Source organism: Eleutherodactylus coqui, chromosome 2 (assembly GCF_035609145.1).
Source record: "Eleutherodactylus coqui strain aEleCoq1 chromosome 2, aEleCoq1.hap1, whole genome shotgun sequence".
In the NCBI taxonomy this organism is placed as follows: Eukaryota; Metazoa; Chordata; class Amphibia; order Anura; family Eleutherodactylidae; genus Eleutherodactylus; species Eleutherodactylus coqui.
This window is the reverse complement of record NC_089838.1, coordinates 134505204-134523099: the sequence shown is the minus strand read 5'-3', so window position 1 is coordinate 134523099 and position 17896 is coordinate 134505204.

The following is a 17896-nucleotide window of genomic DNA, read 5'->3' as shown; positions in this document are numbered from 1 at the left end:
GCATCATTAATATCGCATAAACATCTCTCTAAAATATTTTCGGCTATAGATTCCTCACCAGAAACTTATTGATATGTATTTAATTTCGCCCGTGAGGTGCTAATGCAGAGAGTCTACTCCTGTTTGGGGAAATTGGTATCATTCTAGCTTTTTAAAGAGCGGAGTCCAAACTGCCCCAGCATCACAAAGGCGTCCGTGCTGATCGAGTTACAAGCGTGCCAATTTTCTAGACCATTAGACTGAGTTAAATGTATTTAACAACAAGTATGCAGTCTGTTAGTACATGCACACATGGTGTTAAAAAAAAAACGGCGCACTCCAACCTCTTCCGCCGGCCATTCCATAGAATCAACATAGAATTCAACACTCGACCTATGGAAGGTAGTGGAATTCAGGGAGTGGAGACCAAACTGCATTAGCATCACAAGGGGGCCAATTCTAATGGAGACAATGTCCTCCACCTGTTTCCCAAAACATTGAGGAGCTGCTCAAAGGAAAAGGGCAGTCGGGCCGGAGCCGCAGACGGTTGTCTCCATCCTGTATTTATTTTAACTTCTCATCTGCACTGTCATTTCTTCACTATGTATAAAAATGCAATTAATATACTAACCGTGCTGATGGTGTTACGGGCATGTCAATTTTCTAGACCATTAGACTGAGTTAAATGTATTTAACAACAAGTATGCAGTCTTTCAGTACATGCACACATGGTGTTAAAAAACAACGGCGCACCTCCAACCCCTTCCGCCGGCCCTTCCATCTCCAGAATTGGTGTACTTCTCACACCAACATCACCTATCAACTAGGTAAAAAATAGCAAACAGCCTAATGGTCAAGAAAATTTGGCAGTCCAGCATGCAAGCATCAACCGCTTGTTTACGCAAAACTTACCAACATAAATACAGTTCGCCCATGGGGTGCTAATGCACAGAAAACTCTCCATAGAACTCTGCACTCGACCTTTAGGAGGTAGTGGAATTCAAGCAGAAAACTCTCTGTAGAATTCAGCACTCCTACTACCGGAGGTAGTGGAATTCAAGGAAAGGAGCCCAAACTGCATTAGCATCACAAGGGGGCCAATTGTAAAGGAGACAATGTCCTCCGCCCGTTCCCCAAACATAGAGGGGCCGCTCAAAAGAAAGGGGCAGTCGGGCCGGAGCCGTAGACGGTTGTCTCCATCCTGTATTTATTTTCACTTCTCATCCTCACTGTCATTTCTTCCCTATATATACCAATACAATTAACATACTAAGACACTGCATCAATAATATCGCACAAACGTCTCTCTAAAAATTTTGGGCTATTGATTTCTCGCTTAAAACTTATTTATATGCATTTAATTTTGCCCGTGAGGTGCTAACGCAGAGAGTCCACTCCTGTTCAGGGAAATTGGTATCACTCTAGCTTTTTATGGAGTGGAGTCCAAACTGCCTCAACATCACAAGGGCGCCCGTGCTGATGGTGTTACAAGCGTACCAATTTTCTAGACCACTAGACTGAGTTTAATGTAATTAACAACAAGCATGCAGTCTTTCAGTACATGCACACACGGTGTTAAAAAACAACGGCGCACCTCCAACCCCTTCCGCCGGCCATTCCATCTCCAGAATTGGTGTACGTCTCACACCAACATCACCTATCAACTAGGTGAAAAAAAAAACAAAGGGCCTGATGGTCTAGAAACTTGACAGTCCAGCATGTAAGCATCATCAATCGGTCTATTCATGCAAAACTTACCAACATAAATACAGTTCGCCCGTGAGGTGCTAATGCACAGAATACTATCCGTAGAACTCAACACTCGACCTATGGAAGGTAGTGGAATTCAAGGAGTGGAGACCAAACTGCATTAGCATCACAAGGGGGCCAATTCTAATGGAGACAATGTCCTCCACCTGTTTCCCAAAACATTGAGGAGCCGCTCAAAGGAAAGGGGCAGTCGGGCCGGAGCCGCAGACGGTTGTCTCCATCCTGTATTTATTTTTACTTCCCATCTGCACTGTCATTTCTTCACTATGTATAAAAATGCAATTAATATACTAACCGTGCTGATGGTGTTACGGGCATGTCAATTTTCTAGACCATTAGACTGAGTTAAATGTATTTAACAACAAGTATGCAGTCTTTGAGTACATGCACACATGGTGTTAAAAAACAACGGCGCACCTCCAACCCCTTCCGCCGGCCATTCCATCTCCAGAATTGGTGTACTTCTCACACCAACATCACCTATCAACTAGGTATAAAAAAACAAAGGGCCTGATGGTCTAGAAACTTGACAGTCCAGCATGTAAGCGTCATCAATCGGTCTATTCATGCTAAACTTACCAACATAAATACAGTTCGCCCGTGAGGTGCTAATGCACAGAATACTATCCGTAGAACTCAACACTCGACCTATGGAAGGTAGTGGAATTCAAGGAGTGGAGACCAAACTGCATTAGCATCACAAGGGGGCCAATTCTAATGGAGACAATGTCCTCCGCCCGTTTCCCCAGACATTGAGAGGCCGCTCAAAAGAAAGGGGCAGTCGGGCCGGAGCCTCAGACGGTTTTCTCCATCCTGTATTTATTTTCACTTCTCATCATCACTGTCATTTCTTCCCTATATATACCAATACAATTAACATACTAAGGCACTGCATCATTAATATCGCACAGACATCTCTCTAAAACATTTTTGGTTATAGATTCCTCACCTGAAACTTATTGATATGTATTTAATTTCGCCCGTGAGGTGCTAACGCAGAGAGTCTACTCCTGTTTGGGGAAATTGGTATCATTCTAGCTTTTTAAGGAGCGGAGTCCAAACTGCCCCAGCATCACAAGGGCGTCCGTGCTGATCGAGTTACAAGCGTGCCAATTTTCTAGACCATTAGACTGAGTTAAATGTATTTAACAACAAGTATGCAGTCTTTTAGTACATGCACACATGGTGTTAAAAAAAAAAAACGGCGCACCTCCAACCCCTTCCGCCGGCCATTCCATCTCCAGAATTGGTGTACTTCTCCTCACACCAACATCACCTATCAACTAGGTAAAAAATAGCAAACAGCCTAATGGTCAGAAAATTTGGCAGTCCAGCATGCAAGCATCAACCGCTTGTTTACGCAAAACTTACCAACATAAATACAGTTCGCCCGTGAGGTGCTAATGCACAGAAAACTCTCCATAGAACTCTGCACTCGACCTTTAGGAGGTAGTGGAATTCAAGCAGAAAACTCTCTGTAGAATTCAGCACTCCTACTACCGGAGGTAGTGGAATTCAAGGAAAGGAGCCCAAACTGCATTAGCATCACAAGGGGGCCAATTGTAAAGGAGACAATGTCCTCCGCCCGTTCCCCAAACATAGAGGGGCCGCTCAAAAGAAAGGGGCAGTCGGCCCGGAGCCGTAGACGGTTGTCTCCATCCTGTATTTATTTTCACTTCTCATCCTCACTGTCATTTCTTCCCTATATATACCAATACAATTAACATACTAAGACACTGCATCAATAATATCGCACAAACATCTCTCTAATAATTTTGGGCTATTGATTTCTCGCTTAAAACTTATTTATAAGCATTTAATTTTGCCCGTGTGGTGCTAACGCAGAGAGTCCGCTCCTATTCAGGGAAATTGGTATCACTCTAGCTTTTTATGGAGTGGAGTCCAAACTGCCTCAACATCACAAGGGCACCCGTGCTGATGGTGTTACATGCGTACCAATTTTCTAGACCACTGGACTGAGTTTAATGTAATTAACAACAAGTATGCAGTCTTTCAGTACATGCACACATGGTGTTAAAAAACAACGGCGCACCTCCAACCCCTTCCGCCGGCCATTCCATCTCCAGAATTGGTGTACGTCTCACACCAACATCACCTATCAACTAGGTGAAAAAAAATAACAAAGGGCCTGATGGTCTAGAAACTTGACAGTCCAGCATGTAAGCATCATCAATCGGTCTATTCATGCTAAACTTACCAACATAAATACAGTTCGCCCGTGAGGTGCTAATGCACAGAATACTATCCGTAGAACTCAACACTCGACCTATGGAAGGTAGTGGAATTCAAGGAGTGGAGACCAAACTGCATTAGCATCACAAGGGGGCCAATTCTAATGGAGACAATGTCCTCCACCTGTTTCCCAAAACATTGAGGAGCCGCTCAAAGGAAAGGGGCAGTCGGGCCGGAGCCGCAGACGGTTGTCTCCATCCTGCATTTATTTTTATTTCTCATCTACACTGTTATTTCTTCACTATGTATAAAAATGCAATTAATATACTAACCGTGCTGATGGTGTTACGGGCGTACCACTTTTCTAGACCATTAGACTGAGTTAAATGTATTTAACAACAAGTATACAATCTTTCAGTACATGCACACATGGTGTGAAAAAACAACGGCGCACCTCCAACCCCTTCCGCCGGCCATTCCATCTCCAGAATTGGTGTACGTCTCACACCAACATCACCTATCAACTAGGTGAAAAAAAAAACAAAGGGCCTGATGGTCTAGAAACTTGACAGTCCAGCATGTAAGCATCATCAATCGGTCTATTCATGCTAAACTTACCAACATAAATACAGTTCGCCCGTGAGGTGCTAATGCACAGAATACTATCCTTAGAACTCAACACTCGACCTATGGAAGGTAGTGGAATTCAAGGAGTGGAGACCAAACTGCATTAGCATCACAAGGGGGCCAATTCTAATGGAGACAATGTCCTCCACCTGTTTCCCAAAACATTGAGGAGCCGCTCAAAGGAAAGGGGCAGTCGGGCCGGAGCCGCAGACGGTTGTCTCCATCCTGTATTTATTTTTACTTCTCATCTGCACTGTTATTTCTTCACTATGTATAAAAATGCAATTAATATACTAACCGTGCTGATGGTGTTACGGGCATGTCAATTTTCTAGACCATTAGACTGAGTTAAATGTATTTAACAACAAGTATGCAGTCTTTCAGTACATGCACACATGGTGTTAAAAAACAACGGCGCACCTCCAACCCCTTCCGCCGGCCATTCCATCTCCAGAATTGGTGTACTTCTCACACCAACATCACCTATCAACTAGGTCAAAAAAAACAAAGGGCCTGATGGTCTAGAAACTTGACAGTCTAGCATGTAAGCATCATCAATCGGTCTATTCATGCAAAACTTACCAACATAAATACAGTTCGCCCGTGAGGTGCTAATGCACAGAATACTATCCGTAGAACTCAACACTCGACCTATGGAAGGTAGTGGAATTCAAGGAGTGGAGACCAAACTGCATTAGCATCACAAGGGGGCCAATTCTAATGGAGACAACGTCCTCCGCCCGTTTCCCCAAACATTGAGAGGCCGCTCAAAAGAAAGGGGCAGTCGGGCCGGAGCCTCAGACGGTTTTCTCCATCCTGTATTTATTTTCACTTCTCATCATCACTGTCTTTTCTTCCCTATATATACCAATACAATTAACATACTAAGGCACTGCATCATTAATATCGCACAGACATCTCTCTAAAACATTTTCGGTTATAGATTCCTCACCTGAAACTTATTGATATGTATTTAATTTCGCCCGTGAGGTGCTAACGCAGAGAGTCTACTCCTGTTTGGGGAAATTGGTATCATTCTAGCTTTTTAAGGAGCGGAGTCCAAACTGCCCCAGCATCACAAAGGCGTCCGTGCTGATCGAGTTACAAGCGTGCCAATTTTCTAGACCATTAGACTGAGTTAAATGTATTTAACAACAAGTATGCAGTCTTTTAGTACATGCACACATGGTGTTAAAAAAAAAACGGCGCACCTCCAACCCCTTCCGCCGGCCATTCCATCTCCAGAATTGGTGTACTTCTCCTCACACCAACATCACCTATCAACTAGGTAAAAAATAGCAAACAGCCTAATGGTCAAGAAAATTTGGCAGTCCAGCATGCAAGCATCAACCGCTTGTTTACGCAAAACTTACCAACATAAATACAGTTCGCCCGTGAGGTGCTAATGCACAGAAAACTCTCCATAGAACTCTGCACTCGACCTTTAGGAGGTAGTGGAATTCAAGCAGAAAACTCTCTGTAGAATTCAGCACTCCTACTACCGGAGGTAGTGGAATTCAAGGAAAGGAGCCCAAACTGCATTAGCATCACAAGGGGGCCAACTGTAAAGGAGACAATGTCCTCCGCCTGTTCCCCAAACATAGAGGGGCCGCTCAAAAGAAAGGGGCCGTCGGGCCGGAGCCGTAGACGGTTGTCTCCATCCTGTATTTATTTTCACTTCTCATCCTCACTGTCATTTCTTCCCTATATATACCAATACAATTAACATACTAAGACACTGCATCAATAATATCGCACAAACATCTCTCTAATAATTTTGGGCTATTGATTTCTCGCTTAAAACTTATTTATATGCATTTAATTTTGCCCGTGAGGTGCTAACGCAGAGAGTCCACTCCTGTTCAGGGAAATTGGTATCACTCTAGCTTTTTATGGAGTGGAGTCCAAACTGCCTCAACATCACAAGGGCACCCGTGCTGATGGTGTTACATGCGTACCAATTTTCTAGACCACTAGACTGAGTTTAATGTAATTCACAACAAGTATGCAGTCTTTCAGTACATGCACACATGGTGTTAAAAAACAACGACGCACCTCCAACCTCTTCCGCCGGCCATTCCATCTCCAGAATTGGTGTACGTCTCACACCAACATCACCTATCAACTAGGTGAAAAAAAAAACAAAGGGCCTGATGGTCTAGAAACTTGACAGTCCAGCATGTAAGCATCATCAATCGGTCTATTCATGCTAAACTTACCAACATAAATACAGTTCGCCCGTGAGGTGCTAATGCACAGAATACTATCCGTAGAACTCAACACTCGACCTATGGAAGGTAGTGGAATTCAAGGAGTGGAGACCAAACTGCATTAGCATCACAAGGGGGCCAATTCTAATGGAGACAATGTCCTCCACCTGTTTCCCAAAACATTGAGGAGCCGCTCAAAGGAAAGGGGCAGTCGGGCCGGAGCCGCAGACGGTTGTCTCCATCCTGTATTTATTTTTACTTCCCATCTGCACTGTCATTTCTTCACTATGTATAAAAATGCAATTAATATACTAACCGTACTGATGGTGTTACAAGCATGTCAATTTTCTAGACCATTAGACTGAGTTAAATGTATTTAACAACAAGTATGCAGTCTTTCAGTACATGCACACATGGTGTTAAAAAACAACGGCGCACCTCCAACCCCTTCCGCCGGCCATTCCATCTCCAGAATTGGTGTACTTCTCACACCAACATCACCTATCAACTAAGTAAAAAAAAAACAAAGGGCCTGATGGTCTAGAAACTTGACAGTCCAGCATGTAAGCGTCATCAATCGGTCTATTCATGCTAAACTTACCAACATAAATACAGTTCGCCCGTGAGGTGCTAATGCACAGAGTACTATCCGTAGAACTCAACACTCGACCCATGGAAGGTAGTGGAATTCAAGGAGTGGAGACCAAACTGCATTAGCATCACAAGGGGGCCAATTCTAATGGACACAATGTCCTCCGCCCGTTTCCCAAAACATTGAGAGGCCGCTCAAAAGAAAGGGGCAGTCGGGCCGGAGCCTCAGACGGTTTTCTCCATCCTGTATTTATTTTCACTTCTCATCATCACTGTCATTTCTTCCCTATATATACCAATACAATTAACATACTAAGGCACTGCATCATTAATATCGCACAGACATCTCTCTAAAACATTTTCGGTTATAGATTCCTCACCTGAAACTTATTGATATGTATTTAATTTCGCCCGTGAGGTGCTAACGCAGAGAGTCTACTCCTGTTTGGGGAAATTGGTATCATTCTAGCTTTTTAAGGAGCGGAGTCCAAACTGCCCCAGCATCACAAAGGCGTCCGTGCTGATCGAGTTACAAGCGTGCCAATTTTCTAGACCATTAGACTGAGTTAAATGTATTTAACAACAAGTATGCAGTCTTTTAGTACATGCACACATGGTGTTAAAAAAAAAAACGGCGCACCTCCAACCCCTTCCGCCGGCCATTCCATCTCCAGAATTGGTGTACTTCTCCTCACACCAACATCACCTATCAACTAGGTAAAAAATAGCAAACAGCCTAATGGTCAAGAAAATTTGGCAGTCCAGCATGCAAGCATCAACCGCTTGTTTACGCAAAACTTACCAACATAAATACAGTTCGCCCGTGAGGTGCTAATGCACAGAAAACTCTCCATAGAACTCTGCACTCGACCTTTAGGAGGTAGTGGATTTCAAGCAGAAAACTCTCTGTAGAATTCAGCACTCCTACTACCGGAGGTAGTGGAATTCAAGGAAAGGAGCCCAAACTGCATTAGCATCACAAGGGGACCAATTGTAAAGGAGACAATGTCCTCCGCCCGTTCCCCAAACATAGAGGGGCTGCTCAAAAGAAAGGGGCCGTCGGGCCGGAGCCATAGACGGTTGTCTCCATCCTGTATTTATTTTCACTTCTCATCCTCACTGTCATTTCTTCCCTATATATACCAATACAATTAACATACTAAGACACTGCATCAATAATATCGCACAAACATCTCTCTAAAAATTTTGGGCTATTGATTTCTCGCTCAAAACATATTTATATGCATTTAATTTTGCCCGTGAGGTGCTAACGCAGAGAGTCCACTCCTGTTCAGGGAAATTGGTATCACTCTAGCTTTTTATGGAGTGGAGTCCAAACTGCCTCAACATCACAAGGGCACCCGTGCTGATGGTGTTACAAGCGTACCAATTTTCTAGACCACTAGACTGAGTTTAATGTAATTAACAACAAGTATGCAGTCTTTCAGTACATGCACACATGGTGTTAAAAAACAACGGCGCACCTCCAACCCCTTCCGCCGGCCATTCCATCTCCAGAATTGGTGTACGTCTCACACCAACATCACCTATCAACTAGGTGAAAAAAAAAACAAAGGGCCTGATGGTCTAGAAACTTGACAGTCCAGCATGTAAGCATCATCAATCGGTCTATTCATGCTAAACTTACCAACATAAATACAGTTCGCCCGTGAGGTGCTAATGCACAGAATACTATCCTTAGAACTCAACACTCGACCTATGGAAGGTAGTGGAATTCAAGGAGTGGAGACCAAACTGCATTAGCATCACAAGGGGGCCAATTCTAATGGAGACAATGTCCTCCACCTGTTTCCCAAAACATTGAGGAGCCGCTCAAAGGAAAGGGGCAGTCGGGCCGGAGCCGCAGACGGTTGTCTCCATCCTGTATTTATTTTTACTTCTCATCTGCACTGTTATTTCTTCACTATGTATAAAAATGCAATTAATATACTAACCGTGCTGATGGTGTTACGGGCATGTCAATTTTCTAGACCATTAGACTGAGTTAAATGTATTTAACAACAAGTATGCAGTCTTTCAGTACATGCACACATGGTGTTAAAAAACAACGGCGCACCTCCAACCCCTTCCGCCGGCCATTCCATCTCCAGAATTGGTGTACTTCTCACACCAACATCACCTATCAACTAGGTCAAAAAAAACAAAGGGCCTGATGGTCTAGAAACTTGACAGTCTAGCATGTAAGCATCATCAATCGGTCTATTCATGCAAAACTTACCAACATAAATACAGTTCGCCCGTGAGGTGCTAATGCACAGAATACTATCCGTAGAACTCAACACTCGACCTATGGAAGGTAGTGGAATTCAAGGAGTGGAGACCAAACTGCATTAGCATCACAAGGGGGCCAATTCTAATGGAGACAACGTCCTCCGCCCGTTTCCCCAAACATTGAGAGGCCGCTCAAAAGAAAGGGGCAGTCGGGCCGGAGCCTCAGACGGTTTTCTCCATCCTGTATTTATTTTCACTTCTCATCATCACTGTCTTTTCTTCCCTATATATACCAATACAATTAACATACTAAGGCACTGCATCATTAATATCGCACAGACATCTCTCTAAAACATTTTCGGTTATAGATTCCTCACCTGAAACTTATTGATATGTATTTAATTTCGCCCGTGAGGTGCTAACGCAGAGAGTCTACTCCTGTTTGGGGAAATTGGTATCATTCTAGCTTTTTAAGGAGCGGAGTCCAAACTGCCCCAGCATCACAAAGGCGTCCGTGCTGATCGAGTTACAAGCGTGCCAATTTTCTAGACCATTAGACTGAGTTAAATGTATTTAACAACAAGTATGCAGTCTTTTAGTACATGCACACATGGTGTTAAAAAAAAAACGGCGCACCTCCAACCCCTTCCGCCGGCCATTCCATCTCCAGAATTGGTGTACTTCTCCTCACACCAACATCACCTATCAACTAGGTAAAAAATAGCAAACAGCCTAATGGTCAAGAAAATTTGGCAGTCCAGCATGCAAGCATCAACCGCTTGTTTACGCAAAACTTACCAACATAAATACAGTTCGCCCGTGAGGTGCTAATGCACAGAAAACTCTCCATAGAACTCTGCACTCGACCTTTAGGAGGTAGTGGAATTCAAGCAGAAAACTCTCTGTAGAATTCAGCACTCCTACTACCGGAGGTAGTGGAATTCAAGGAAAGGAGCCCAAACTGCATTAGCATCACAAGGGGGCCAACTGTAAAGGAGACAATGTCCTCCGCCTGTTCCCCAAACATAGAGGGGCCGCTCAAAAGAAAGGGGCCGTCGGGCCGGAGCCGTAGACGGTTGTCTCCATCCTGTATTTATTTTCACTTCTCATCCTCACTGTCATTTCTTCCCTATATATACCAATACAATTAACATACTAAGACACTGCATCAATAATATCGCACAAACATCTCTCTAATAATTTTGGGCTATTGATTTCTCGCTTAAAACTTATTTATATGCATTTAATTTTGCCCGTGAGGTGCTAACGCAGAGAGTCCACTCCTGTTCAGGGAAATTGGTATCACTCTAGCTTTTTATGGAGTGGAGTCCAAACTGCCTCAACATCACAAGGGCACCCGTGCTGATGGTGTTACATGCGTACCAATTTTCTAGACCACTAGACTGAGTTTAATGTAATTCACAACAAGTATGCAGTCTTTCAGTACATGCACACATGGTGTTAAAAAACAACGACGCACCTCCAACCTCTTCCGCCGGCCATTCCATCTCCAGAATTGGTGTACGTCTCACACCAACATCACCTATCAACTAGGTGAAAAAAAAAACAAAGGGCCTGATGGTCTAGAAACTTGACAGTCCAGCATGTAAGCATCATCAATCGGTCTATTCATGCTAAACTTACCAACATAAATACAGTTCGCCCGTGAGGTGCTAATGCACAGAATACTATCCGTAGAACTCAACACTCGACCTATGGAAGGTAGTGGAATTCAAGGAGTGGAGACCAAACTGCATTAGCATCACAAGGGGGCCAATTCTAATGGAGACAATGTCCTCCACCTGTTTCCCAAAACATTGAGGAGCCGCTCAAAGGAAAGGGGCAGTCGGGCCGGAGCCGCAGACGGTTGTCTCCATCCTGTATTTATTTTTACTTCCCATCTGCACTGTCATTTCTTCACTATGTATAAAAATGCAATTAATATACTAACCGTACTGATGGTGTTACAAGCATGTCAATTTTCTAGACCATTAGACTGAGTTAAATGTATTTAACAACAAGTATGCAGTCTTTCAGTACATGCACACATGGTGTTAAAAAACAACGGCGCACCTCCAACCCCTTCCGCCGGCCATTCCATCTCCAGAATTGGTGTACTTCTCACACCAACATCACCTATCAACTAAGTAAAAAAAAAACAAAGGGCCTGATGGTCTAGAAACTTGACAGTCCAGCATGTAAGCGTCATCAATCGGTCTATTCATGCTAAACTTACCAACATAAATACAGTTCGCCCGTGAGGTGCTAATGCACAGAGTACTATCCGTAGAACTCAACACTCGACCCATGGAAGGTAGTGGAATTCAAGGAGTGGAGACCAAACTGCATTAGCATCACAAGGGGGCCAATTCTAATGGACACAATGTCCTCCGCCCGTTTCCCAAAACATTGAGAGGCCGCTCAAAAGAAAGGGGCAGTCGGGCCGGAGCCTCAGACGGTTTTCTCCATCCTGTATTTATTTTCACTTCTCATCATCACTGTCATTTCTTCCCTATATATACCAATACAATTAACATACTAAGGCACTGCATCATTAATATCGCACAGACATCTCTCTAAAACATTTTCGGTTATAGATTCCTCACCTGAAACTTATTGATATGTATTTAATTTCGCCCGTGAGGTGCTAACGCAGAGAGTCTACTCCTGTTTGGGGAAATTGGTATCATTCTAGCTTTTTAAGGAGCGGAGTCCAAACTGCCCCAGCATCACAAAGGCGTCCGTGCTGATCGAGTTACAAGCGTGCCAATTTTCTAGACCATTAGACTGAGTTAAATGTATTTAACAACAAGTATGCAGTCTTTTAGTACATGCACACATGGTGTTAAAAAAAAAAACGGCGCACCTCCAACCCCTTCCGCCGGCCATTCCATCTCCAGAATTGGTGTACTTCTCCTCACACCAACATCACCTATCAACTAGGTAAAAAATAGCAAACAGCCTAATGGTCAAGAAAATTTGGCAGTCCAGCATGCAAGCATCAACCGCTTGTTTACGCAAAACTTACCAACATAAATACAGTTCGCCCGTGAGGTGCTAATGCACAGAAAACTCTCCATAGAACTCTGCACTCGACCTTTAGGAGGTAGTGGAATTCAAGCAGAAAACTCTCTGTAGAATTCAGCACTCCTACTACCGGAGGTAGTGGAATTCAAGGAAAGGAGCCCAAACTGCATTAGCATCACAAGGGGGCCAATTGTAAAGGAGACAATGTCCTCCGCCTGTTCCCCAAACATAGAGGGGCCGCTCAAAAGAAAGGGGCCGTCGGGCCGGAGCCGTAGACGGTTGTCTCCATCCTGTATTTATTTTCACTTCTCATCCTCACTGTCATTTCTTCCCTATATATACCAATACAATTAACATACTAAGACACTGCATCAATAATATCGCACAAACATCTCTCTAATAATTTTGGGCTATTGATTTCTCGCTTAAAACTTATTTATATGCATTTAATTTTGCCCGTGAGGTGCTAACGCAGAGAGTCCACTCCTGTTCAGGGAAATTGGTATCACTCTAGCTTTTTATGGAGTGGAGTCCAAACTGCCTCAACATCACAAGGGCACCCGTGCTGATGGTGTTACATGCGTACCAATTATCTAGACCACTAGACTGAGTTTAATGTAATTCACAACAAGTATGCAGTCTTTCAGTACATGCACACATGGTGTTAAACAACAACGGCGCACCTCCAACCCCTTCCGCCGGCCATTCCATCTCCAGAATTGGTGTACGTCTCACACCAACATCACCTATCAACTAGGTGAAAAAAAAAACAAAGGGCCTGATGGTCTAGAAACTTGACAGTCCAGCATGTAAGCATCATCAATCGGTCTATTCATGCTAAATTTACCAACATAAATACAGTTCGCCCGTGAGGTGCTAATGCACAGAATACTATCCGTAGAACTCAACACTCGACCTATGGAAGGTAGTGGAATTCAAGGAGTGGAGACCAAACTGCATTAGCATCACAAGGGGGCCAATTCTAATGGAGACAATGTCCTCCACCTGTTTCCCAAAACATTGAGGAGCCGCTCAAAGGAAAGGGGCAGTCGGGCCGGAGCCGCAGACGGTTGTCTCCATCCTGTATTTATTTTTACTTCTCATCTGCACTGTTATTTCTTCACTATGTATAAAAATGCAATTAATATACTAACCGTGCTGATGGTGTTACGGGCATGTCAATTTTCTAGACCATTAGACTGAGTTAAATGTATTTAACAACAAGTATGCAGTCTTTCAGTACATGCACACATGGTGTTAAAAAACAACGGCGCACCTCCAACCCCTTCCGCCGGCCATTCCATCTCCAGAATTGGTGTACTTCTCACACCAACATCACCTATCAACTAGGTCAAAAAAAACAAAGGGCCTGATGGTCTAGAAACTTGACAGTCCAGCATGTAAGCATCATCAATCGGTCTATTCATGCTAAACTTACCAACATAAATACAGTTCGCCCGTGAGGTGCTAATGCACAGAATACTATCCGTAGAACTCAACACTCGACCTATGGAAGGTAGTGGAATTCAAGGAGTGGAGACCAAACTGCATTAGCATCACAAGGGGGCCAATTCTAATGGAGACAACGTCCTCCGCCCGTTTCCCCAAACATTGAGAGGCCGCTCAAAAGAAAGGGGCAGTCGGGCCGGAGCCTCAGACGGTTTTCTCCATCCTGTATTTATTTTCACTTCTCATCATCACTGTCATTTCTTCCCTGTATATACCAATACAATTAACATACTAAGGCACTGCATCATTAATATCGCACAGACATCTCTCTAAAACATTTTTGATTATAGATTCCTCACCTGAAACTTATTGATATGTATTTAATTTCGCCCGTGAGGTGCTAATGCAGAGAGTCTACTCCTGTTTGGGGAAATTGGTATCATTCTAGCTTTTTAAGGAGCGGAGTCCAAACTGCCCCAGCATCACAAAGGCGTCCGTGCTGATCGAGTTACAAGCGTGCCAATTTTCTAGACCATTAGACTGAGTTAAATGTATTTAACAACAAGTATGCAGTCTTTTAGTACATGCACACATGGTGTTAAAAAAAAAAACGGCGCACCTCCAACCCCTTCCGCCGGCCATTCCATCTCCAGAATTGGTGTACTTCTCCTCACACCAACATCACCTATCAACTAGGTAAAAAATAGCAAACAGCCTAATGGTCAAGAAAATTTGGCAGTCCAGCATGCAAGCGTCAACCGCTTGTTTACGCAAAACTTACCAACATAAATACAGTTCGCCCGTGAGGTGCTAATGCACAGAAAACTCTCCATAGAACTCTGCACTCGACCTTTAGGAGGTAGTTGAATTCAAGCAGAAAACTCTCTGTAGAATTCAGCACTCCTACTACCGGAGGTAGTGGAATTCAAGGAAAGGAGCCCAAACTGCATTAGCATCACAAGGGGGCCAATTGTAAAGGAGACAATGTCCTCCGCCTGTTCCCCAAACATAGAGGGGCCGCTCAAAAGAATGGGGCCGTCGGGCCGGAGCCGTAGACGGTTGTCTCCATCCTGTATTTATTTTCACTTCTCATCCTCACTGTCATTTCTTCCCTATATATACCAACACAATTAACATACTAAGACACTGCATCAATAATATCGCACAAACATCTCTCTAAAAATTTTGGGCTATTGATTTCTCACTTAAAACTTATTTATATGCATTTAATTTTGCCCGTGAGGTGCTAACGCAGAGAGTCCACTCCTGTTCAGGGAAATTGGTATCACTCTAGCTTTTTACGGAGTGGAGTCCAAACTGCCTCAACATCACAAGGGCACCCGTGCTGATGGTGTTACATGCGTACCAATTTTCTAGACCACTAGACTGAGTTTAATGTAATTAACAACAAGTATGCAGTCTTTCAGTACATGCACACATGGTGTTAAAAAACAACGGCGCACCTCCAACCCCTTCCGCCGGCCATTCCATCTCCAGAATTGGTGTACGTCTCACACCAACATCACCTATCAACTAGGTGAAAAAAAAAACAAAGGGCCTGATGGTCTAGAAACTTGACAGTCCAGCATGTAAGCATCATCAATCGGTCTATTCATGCTAAACTTACCAACATAAATACAGTTCGCCCGTGAGGTGCTAATGCACAGAATACTATCCGTAGAACTCAACACTCGACCTATGGAAGGTAGTGGAATTCAAGGAGTGGAGACCAAACTGCATTAGCATCACAAGGGGGCCAATTCTAATGGAGACAATGTCCTCCACCTGTTTCCCAAAACATTGAGGAGCCGCTCAAAGGAAAGGGGCAGTCGGGCCGGAGCTGCAGACGGTTGTCTCCATCCTGTATTTATTTTTACTTCTCATCTGCACTGTCATTTCTTCACTATGTATAAAAATGCAATTAATATACTAACCGTGCTGATGGTGTTACGGGCATGTCAATTTTCTAGACCATTAGACTGAGTTAAATGTATTTAACAACAAGTATGCAGTCTTTCAGTACATGCACACATGGTGTTAAAAAACAACGGCGCACCTCCAACCCCTTCCGCCGGCCATTCCATCTCCAGAATTGGTGTACTTCTCACACCAACATCACCTATCAACTAGGTCAAAAAAAACAAAGGGCCTGATGGTCTAGAAACTTGACAGTCCAGCATGTAAGCATCATCAATCGGTCTATTCATGCTAAACTTACCAACATAAATACAGTTCGCCCGTGAGGTGCTAATGCACAGAATACTATCCGTAGAACTCAACACTCGACCTATGGAAGGTAGTGGAATTCAAGGAGTGGAGACCAAACTGCATTAGCATCACAAGGGGGCCAATTCTAATGGAGACAACGTCCTCCGCCCGTTTCCCCAAACATTGAGAGGCCGCTCAAAAGAAAGGGGCAGTCGGGCCGGAGCCTCAGACGGTTTTCTCCATCCTGTATTTATTTTCACTTCTCATCATCACTGTCATTTCTTCCCTATATATACCAATACAATTAACAGACTAAGGCACTGCATCATTAATATCGCACAGACATCTCTCTAAAACATTTTCGGTTATAGATTCCTCACCTGAAACTTATTGATATGTATTTAATTTCGCCCGTGAGGTGCTAACGCAGAGAGTCTACTCCTGTTTGGGGAAATTGGTATCATTCTAGCTTTTTAAGGAGCGGAGTCCAAACTGCCCCAGCATCACAAAGGCGTCCGTGCTGATCGAGTTACAAGCGTGCCAATTTTCTAGACCATTAGACTGACTTAAATGTATTTAACAACAAGTATGCAGTCTTTTAGTACATGCACACATGGTGTTAAAAAAAAAAACGGCGCACCTCCAACCCCTTCCGCCGGCCATTCCATCTCCAGAATTGGTGTACTTCTCCTCACACCAACATCACCTATCAACTAGGTAAAAAATAGCAAACAGCCTAATGGTCAAGAAAATTTGGCAGTCCAGCATGCAAGCATCAACCGCTTGTTTACGCAAAACTTTCCAACATAAATACAGTTCGCCCGTGAGGTGCTAATGCACAGAAAACTCTCCATAGAACTCTGCACTCGACCTTTAGGAGGTAGTGGAATTCAAGCAGAAAACTCTCTGTAGAATTCAGCACTCCTACTACCGGAGGTAGTGGAATTCAAGGAAAGGAGCCCAAACTGCATTAGCATCACAAGGGGGCCAATTGTAAAGGAGACAATGTCCTCCGCCTGTTCCCCAAACATAGAGGGGCCGCTCAAAAGAAAGGGGCCGTCGGGCCGGAGCCGTAGACGGTTGTCTCCATCCTGTATTTATTTTCACTTCTCATCCTCACTGTCATTTCTTCCCTATATATACCAATACAATTAACATACTAAGACACTGCATCAATAATATCGCACAAACATCTCTCTAATAATTTTGGGCTATTGATTTCTCGCTTAAAACTTATTTATATGCATTTAATTTTGCCCGTGAGGTGCTAACGCAGAGAGTCCACTCCTGTTCAGGGAAATTGGTATCACTCTAGCTTTTTATGGAGTGGAGTCCAAACTGCCTCAACATCACAAGGGCACCCGTGCTGATGGTGTTACATGCGTACCAATTTTCTAGACCACTAGACTGAGTTTAATGTAATTCACAACAAGTATGCAGTCTTTCAGTACATGCACACATGGTGTTAAAAAACAACGGCGCACCTCCAACCCCTTCCGCCGGCCATTCCATCTCCAGAATTGGTGTACGTCTCACACCAACATCACCTATCAACTAGGTGAAAAAAAAAACAAAGGGCCTGATGGTCTAGAAACTTGACAGTCCAGCAT